The sequence below is a fragment of the Talpa europaea genome (genome assembly GCF_964194135.1).
Source record: "Talpa europaea genome assembly, chromosome: 5".
NCBI lineage: Eukaryota > Metazoa > Chordata > Mammalia > Eulipotyphla > Talpidae > Talpa > Talpa europaea.
The window spans coordinates 98,808,980-98,818,165 of NC_140071.1; positions in this window are offsets into that span (position 1 = coordinate 98,808,980).

Sequence of the window (9,186 nt, forward strand, 5' to 3'; positions counted from 1 at the left end):
AGTTTTGATTTGCATTTCCCTGATTACGAGTGATGGTGAACATTTTTTCACATGCCTGTTGGCCATTTGTATTTCCCCTTCCGAGAAGTTTCTTTTTAGCTCTTCTGCCCATTTTTTGACAGGATTATTTTCTTTGTTATTGTTGAGTCTCATCAGCCCTTTGCAGATTTTTGTGATCAGTCCTTTATCATTAGTGTTGTATGCAAAAATGTTCTCTCAGTTGGTGGGGTTTCTCTTAGTTTTTGTTATTGTCTCTTTTGCTGTGCAGAAGCTCTTTAATTTGATGTGGTCCCAGCTATTGATCTTTGCCTTCACTATCAGTGTTTTGGGTGATGTGTCTGTAAATATGTCTTTGATGTGCATATCCTGTAGTGTTTCGCCTATATTTCCTTCTATGTATTTTATGGTTTCAGGTCTTATGTCTAGTTCTTTAATCCATTTTGAGTTGGTTTTTGTGTATGGTGTGAGGTAGTAGTCAAGCTTCATTCTTTTGCATGTAGCGACCCAGTTTTCCCAGCACCATTTATTGAAAAACTTTCTTTGCTCCAGTGCATATTCTTTGCTCCTTTGTCAAATATTAGTTGACCATAAATCTGTGGGTTTATTTCTGGATTTTCTATTCGATTCCATTGGTCTGTGTGTCTGTTCTTGTTCCAATACCATTCAGTTTTGATGATTATGGCTTTGTAGTATAGTTTGAAATCTGGGAGTGAGATGCCTCCATTCCCTTTTTTTTTTTCAGGAGAGCTTTGGCTATTGGGGGTTTTTGGTGATTCCATATGAATTTCATCAATAATTGTTCTATTTCTTTGAAGAATAACATTGAAATTTTGATTGGAATAGCATTGAATCGGTATATTGCTTTTGGTAGGATGGCCATTTTAATAATGTTTATTGTTCCAATCCATGAGCAGGGGATGTCTTTCCATTTCTTTGTATCTTCTTCTATTTCTTTTAACAGTGTTTTATAGTTTTCTTTGTAAAGGTCCTTTACCTCTTTTGTTAGATTTATTCCCAAGTATTTGATTTTTTTTGTTTCGATAATAAAGGGGATGGTTTTTTCATTTCTTCTTCAGATTTATTGTTTGTGTATAGGGAGGCTACTGACTTTTGCATGTTGATTTTGTATCCTGCCACTTTGCTGAACTGATTGATGAGTTTAATAAGTTTCTATGGAAACTTGGGGTTCCCTATGTAGATTATCATATCATCTGCAAATAGTGATAATTTGACTTCTTTTCCTATTTGGATTCCTTGGATGTCTTTCTCTTGTCTTATTGCTCTGGCTAGGACTTCCAGTATTATATTGAAAAGCAGTGGTGAGAGTGGACATCCTTGTCTTGTTCCAGATCTTAATAGAAATGCTTTCAGCTTTTCACCATTGAGAATGATACTGGCTGTTGGCTTGTCGTATGTGGCCTTTATGATGTTGAAGTATGTTCCTTGTATCCCAAGAATTTCAAGGGCTTTTATCATGAATGGGTGTTGCACTTTGTCGGCATCTAGTGATATTATCATATGGTTTTTATATTTCTTTTTGTTGATGTGTTGGATAACGTTGATTGATTTTTGGATGTTGAACCATCCTTGTGTCCCTGGAATGAATCCTACTTGGTCGTGGTGAATTATCTTATGGATACACTGTTGGATTCTGATAGCTAAAATTTTATTGAGGATTTTTGCATCTGTTCATTCGGGAGATTGGCCTATAGTTTTCTTTTTTTGTGTTGTCCTTGTTCGGTTTTGGTATTAGTGTAATGTTGGTTTCATAGAACGTGTTACATATTATACCTTCCTTCTCAATTTTTTGGAAGAGTTTGTGAAGGATAGGCACTAATTCATCTCTGAATGTTTGGTAGAGTTCATTTGTACATCCATCGGGTCCTGGGCTTTTTTTTTGGGGGGGGGAAGGTTTTTGATTACCATTTCAATTCCGCTACTTGTAGTTGGTCTATTTAAGTGTTCTATTTCTTCTTTATCTAGCTTTGGGTGATTGTAGAGTTGTAGGAATTTGTCCATCTCCTCTAGATTGTTGAACTTGTTTCCATATAACTTCATAGTAGTTATTCATTATTCTTTTGATTTCTGCTGTGTCCATTGTGATTTTTCCTTTCATTTATGATCCTGTTTATTTGTGCTTTCTCCCTTTTTTCCCTTGTGAGCCTGGCTAGGGGTTTGTCTATTTTATTGATTTTTTCCGAAGAACCAGCTCTTAGTTTCATTCATCTTTTGGATTGTTTTTTTTAATTTCGATTTCATTTATTTCTGCTTTGGTTTTTATTATTTCTTTTCTTCTACTGGTTTTGGGGTTTTTTTTTGTTGTTCTTTTTCTATGTCTTTGAGCTTTGAGATTAGGTTGTTTGAGTTCTTTCTTGTTTCTTGATGTGAGCCTCTATTGCTATGTATTTTCCTCTTATTACTGCTTTTGCTGCATCCCATACATTTAGGAAATTGGTGTCTTCCTTGTCATTCAATTCAAATAATTTTTTAATTTCTTCTTTGATATCCTCATTAGTCCAGTGGACTTCCAGTAGTGTGGTTTCAATCTCCATGAGGTAGGAGAGTACCTTGCCTTCTTTTTATGGTTTATTTCTAGTTTGATGCCTTCATGGTCAGAAAAAGACAGTTGGTATGATTTCAATCTTGGTGTATCTGTTGATGTTTGTCTTGTGCCCCAGTATGTGATCGATCCTGGAGAATGATCCATGTGCGCTTGAGAAAACTGTATACTCAGATTTTTTTGGGTTTAGTGTTCTATAGATGTCTATTAAGCCCAAGCTCTCTAGATCCTTATTTAGAGCTTTAGTGTCTTTACTTATTTTTTGTTTCATTGATCTATCCATTGTTGATAGTGGTGTGTTGAAGTCTCCCACTATGTAGGTGTTTTCTCTGATGTCTGTTTTCAGAGATGACAATAGTTGTCTGATATATTCACCAAACAAAGGAGCACCAAAATATATGTTAATGAGTGTTATTTCTTCTTGAAGTATTGTCCCCTTGATCATAATGTAATGACCACTGGGGTCTCTTTTTATCTTTTTGAGTTTGAAATCTGTTTTATCTGATATGAGTATAGCTGTTCCTGCCTTCTTTTTTGGTCCATTTGCTTGTAGAATTGTTTTCCATCCTTTAACTTTGAGTCTATTTTTATCTTTTGCTGCTAAATGTGTTTCCTGGAGACAGCAAAAGGTTGGGTTTTGTTTCTTAATCCAGCCTAAGACTGTGTCTTTTTATTGAAGAGTTTAGTCCATTTACATTTAGAGTTAGTATTGATATGTTAGCATCTGTATTTGCCATTGTGCTTGTCTTTCCTTTGATTTTATTTATTTATTCTTTTAATAACTTTTTTTTTGGACTTCTTTTGTTGTTATTCATCCCTCTGTGGTTCTGGCTTTAGGACTCCTTGTAGTATTTTTTTGGAGTGGGGGTTTATTCGTAATGAAATTCCAGAGTTTCTGTTTGTCTGGGAAGGTCCTTATTCTTTCTTCATAGAGGAAGGAGAGCTTTGCAGGATAGAGTATTCTTGGTTGGCATCTGTTTTCTTGGAGTCTGTTGACTATGTCCCTCCACTCTCTCCTTGCCCGTAGTGTTTCTTTGGAGAAGTCTGATGTCAGTCTGATTGGTTTTCCTTTGAATGTTATCTGTTTCTTCCTTCTTGTCAGTTTCATTATTTTTTCCTTGTCTTGGATTCTTGGGAGCTTTACTGTTATGTGTCTTGCTGTATTTTTTCTTTTGTCATGGAAGTTTGGTGTTCTTCCTGCTTCTTGTATATCAATTTTCAGCTCCTTCACGTTTGGGAAGTTCAATTATATCCTTGAATATTTTCTCTGTTCCTACATCTCTCTCCTCTCCTTCTGGGATTCCTATAACTCTTATATTTCCTTTCCTCATGGAGTCAGATAGTTCCTGAAGTCTTTCTTCGGTCTTTTTCCTTCGTACTTCTCCTTCCTTTTCTGTTTTAGTTCTTCTTATTTCTGTGTCTTCAAGAGTACTTATTCGTTCTTCCATTTCATCTGTTCTGCTTTCATTGCTTTTCCCAGAGTTCTTTAGCACCTCCATTAATTCTTTGATCTCCTGCATTTCTTTTACTTCCCTCTTTAGGGACTCAATTTCATTCTTCTGGTCATTAATTATTTTTCCCTTATCATTGTTTTCCTCTATGACTTCTGTCAGTTTTTTAATCACGGCAATTTTAAATTCTCTATCTGGAAGGCTCAGAAGTTCTTCCAAGTTACTGTCGTTGCAATCTGGTAGATGGTTTTCTTTTTGTGGTGTGCTTTTTTCCTGAGGAGTTGCTGGGTTGCATGTGGTTTTTCTACTCCCTACTGCCTGTTTTCTAATTTGCCGTATTCCTTGGGACACTGTGCTGCTGGTACTGGCCAGCATCTTGGGTGAACTTCCCAGCTCACCTCTAGCTCCTCTGGGAGACTTCTGCTGGTTTCACAGTCTCCACCAAAGAAAGGTCCCTGCTTCAAAATGACGGTGCCGGGACGCGCTCCCCTGCGCACCCGGTCTGCTCCAGTGGTGGGTGCCGCTCCCCTCTGGGCTGGGACTGCAGGCTAGAAGGCGCCTGGCATGGGCAAGCCTCCCAGCTTACCTCTGGCTCCTCAGAGCGCCTTCTGCTGGTTTCACACAGTCTCCACCAAAGAAAGATCCCTGCTGCAAAATAGCGATGCAGGAACGCGCTCCCCTGCACGCCCAGTCTGCCCCAGCAGTGGGTGCCGCTCCCCTCTGGGCTCTGTCTGCAGGCCAGAAGGGGCCTGGCTTGGGCAAGCCTCTCAGCTCACTCTGGCTCCTCAGGGAGTCTTCTGCTGGTTTCACACAGTCTCCACAAAGAAAGGTCCCTGCTGCAAAATGGCGATGCAGGAACGCACTCCCCTGCATGCCTGGTCTGCCCCAGCGGTGGGTGCAGCTCCCCTCTGGGCTGAGACTGCAGGCTAGAAGGAGCCTGGCATGGGCAAGCCTCCCAGTTCACCTCTGGCTCCTTAGGGAGCCTTCTGCTGGTTTCACACAGTCTCCACCAAAGAAAGGTCCCTGCTGCAAAATACTGGTGCCGGGGAAGCGCTCCCCTGCGCGCCCGGTCTCTTCATATCTCATATGATTTTTTTTTTAATCTTTTAATTGAATGGTGGTAAATGTTGATTTTTTTTTGGGGGGGGGGGATGTTGAACCATCCTTGGATCCCTGGAGTAAATCCCACTTCATCATGGTGTTTGATCCATTTGATGCATTGTTACTTTTAGTTCATTCCAATTTTGTTAAGGATTTTTGCATCTCTGTTCATCAGGGAAGTAGGTCTGAAGGATGTTTGGGTTTTTCATTTGTTTGGTTTGGATTTTGGTTGGTGTGGCGTCTTTGTCTGGTTTTGGTATCAAGGTGATATTGGCCTCAAAATATGTTTGAAAGTTTCTCTTTTCCTCAATTTTTTTAAAGATTTATTTATTATAAAAGAACTAGGGTACGGGCCAGAGGTGAGGAGGGTGAGGATTCACCACAGACAGAGCAGGGAACAGAACAGGCAGACTGACAAAATACACTGCTGAGGGGAGCAGAGGGCGAGACAGGAGAGACTGTGCCATGTGAGACCCCCGCCAGCTGGCCAGGATTGAACCAGCACTGCAGAGGCTCAGACAGCTTCACAGCGCTGCGCTCAACTGCCTGCGCCACCATGGGAGACCCTCCTCAATTTTTTTGGAGAATGAGAAGGATAGGTATTAGTTCTACCCAGACAAAGATGAGCTAACAACAGATTCTGGATTTCTGTTTGGAGGGAGACTTGATTATTTCAATTTCCTAGCTTATAGTTTATCTGTTCAGGTTCTCTATTCTTCCTGATCAGTCATGGGTGGTTGTATATGTCTATGAATTTTAACATTGTGTGCTAATAATGTGAATGACCTAGAAGCAAATATTTGTAGTAATTTCTTATGACCCTCTGAATTTCTTATCACATGCCTTAGCTTCTGCACCTCTGTCTTGTATGGCAAAAAAAAAAATTTTTTTTGCTCTTTTTGCATATTTTGCATGGCTTGCATCCCCCTGGGGAGATGCTTGTGCAAATGATAACTGGCAAAGATCTTTTCTGTGTTGTGTTTTCTGTGAGCTTTCAGCTTGACATTGCTGTGTTAGTTGTCTGCATCAGAGTAAGGGATTCCCACTAACCAGATCCCAAGAATGTGGTCCTCAAAAGATCCTTTTTGAGAAAGGATGGAACTGATTTTTTAAAAAATGCACTTAGATTTTTTTTGCTGTCTAGGACAGCCTGGGATAAAATACAACTTTTCTTCTAATTCATATTAAGGACCAACGAATTGAAAATGAGCAGTCAAAATCTTTGCTTGATTCTATTCTTTTCTGATTCTATTTGAATTTAGTCCCTTTTTCTTTGTAAATTGAGCCAGAGGTTTGTTTTGCTATTTTTCCCCCAAAAGAACCAGGTTTTGGCTTCTTAGATATTAAGACAATAAAAATTAGAGTAGATAAATGAATCTTTCAGACTATTTCCTTTATTCTTCTGACTTTTGGTTTTGCTTGTTCATAGTTTAAGTTCCTTACGGTGAGAAATATTCATTTGAGCTCTTTTATGTTTCTTGCTTGCTGTGTTGCATAGGTTCTTGTAGACTATCATTTCATTTGTCTTGAGGTATTATTTGCTTTTTCCTTTGATTTCCTCATTAACCCAATAATTCAGTGTTTGGTCTCAACCATTAAAAGCAGGAAAAACCTAATACGTAGTTTCCTACGTATTGATAGCACTGTGGTCAGAGATGCTTGGTATGATTTCAGTCTTCATGAATTTTGTTGACACTGGTCTTATGACCCAGCATGTGATCAACCCTGGAGAGTGCCCAAGTAGTCCAATTCTTTGTGTCCTTTTTCTGTCTTGTTGATTTGTCTATTGGTGAAAATCGGTGTTGACGTTCCCAGTGTGCCTTGAATTTGATAGTAATTGCCTTATATATATATTGATACCCCTTCATTTGGTGAGAATATATTGATGAGTTATTTTCTCAATATATTGTTCCCTTAATCATTTTATAGTGTCCATTCCCATCTCATTTTTTTTTGGCTGACAATCTATTTTATCTTATATTAGTATGGCTGCTCTTGCCTCCTTTGGTTCCCATTTGCTTGTAGGATTTTTTTTTTTCCAACCCTTTACTCTGAGCTGTTGTTTTTCTTGTTCAGTTGCATCAGCTTGACTGATTAGTGATTACACTAATCCATTTGACTATTAATGATTTCAGTCCATTTACATTTTGGGGGATTGCTATACGAATCAGTTAGTTACTACCATTTCGTCCTAACTTAATGGTTCTATATAATTCCTTATCAGCTCTTTGTGGATATTCTTCTCCAATTTAGATATGAGTCATTCAACATTTATTGGAAGAAGGCAAATATTTGCAAATCTTTTAGCTTCTGTTTGTCTTAAAAGGCCTTTATTTCTCCCTTATAGCTGAAAAAGAGCCTTGCATGAGAGAAATACTCTTGGCTGGCAGTTTTTAATCTAAGTATTTTAATCATGCCATTCCAGATGTAAGCCTCATTAGGATTTCTTTATGCATTTTCTACTTCATCCCCCAGACAGTTTCAATATTCTTTGACTTGAACTCTTGGAAGTTTCAATATTATCTTGGTGTAAGAGTCATTACATTTAGGCAAACAGGTATTCATTTAGCTTCATGGACTTGTGTATTTTGTTCTTTTCTCCATGTTTGGGCAGGTTTTCTCTAGTATTTCTTTAAAACGGTCTGTTCCCTTCCCTCTCTTCCCCTTCTGGAATACCCATTATTCTTGCATTGCCTTTCCTTGTGCAGTTGGATAAATCTTGACATTTTTCTTCATATGTCTCTTCTTCCACCAGGATTCTTTGTCCATTACCTTTGAATCCACTAATTCAATCTTCCATTTGATCTAATCTATTCCCTTAGTTTATACAGAATGTTTTCATCTTCCCTATCGATCTTTTGACATTATTTTGTCACTTAAAACTCAAGTTTTATTTCTCAGGACATTCATTTTTTTCCCCCGAGTTTCCTGTGTGTCTTTGATCGGTTTTTCTGTTTTCTTCCATTTCTTTGAAAATCTTCATCATAGGGCCTCCCTGGTGGCGCAAGGGGTTTAGCACAGCACTATGAAGCTGTCCACACCTTCTGCAGTACGAGTTCGATCCCCAGCCAGGGAGATACCCACATGGCGCACCTCTCCTGACTCGCCTGCTGCTCCCCTCAGCAGTGTACTTCAGCCAGTCTGCCTGTTCTGTTCCCCACTCTGTCTCTGGTGAATACTCTCAACCCCCACATCTCTGGCCTGTACCCCAGCTCTTGTATGCATAAATAAATAAATCTTTTAAAAAAAATCTTTATCATAGCAATTTTGAACTTTAACTGCTAGGTAGAAGAGATTTTGTCTTTGTGGTTGGTTCTCTTTGTGATGAAGTTTTCCCCTTGAGGATTGAAGGGGCTATTTGAATTTTTTCATCTCCCCATTATTGATTTTTTACATTATTTGGTCATATGTCTTAAGGGTGCATAACTTGTTCTTTTCTAGTAGATGCCACTGTGCATCAACAGTAACTAACCTATAGCTGCCTTTTCCGTGGGTGGGAAGAGTCCTCCCAATACTACTCATCCAACAATTCTATGTTTTTTTCTCAATCTGGAGGGGTCCATGATGTATACGGGGCAGCTCATATTTAATATGAAAAGTAATATGACTGTTATGTTAGATGTGCAAATATTGAAAACATTAGATTTTATATAAATATATATATTACATAAAGTTGAGCCAGTGAAATTTGTTTCATGGAGATCAGACCAAATAGATACATTTCTGAAATTCTCAGTTTGATCTGCCTCTTGGCCCCTGATTACATGTTCAATGGAGAATTCTAACTTCCAGTATTATCTCATCTCTGCTAGTCTTCTATGCAAGCCCCATACTCCGTGCCATACTCTGGCACTGTATTCATAATGCCTTCCATGGTGGGGATCCAGGTCCAATCTGATAAGGCTCATATATGGGTTCCCTGAACTTTTGTGAACTCAACACCATGTACCATGGGAAATGAGATTTGACATGTCCAGCAGCTTTCTATAAGGTCCGTGACAGCCTAGAGGTACATTGGATTTGATGCCAATAGCAACTAAGAAATAAGTGGAAACTGGCAAAATATTTATACTG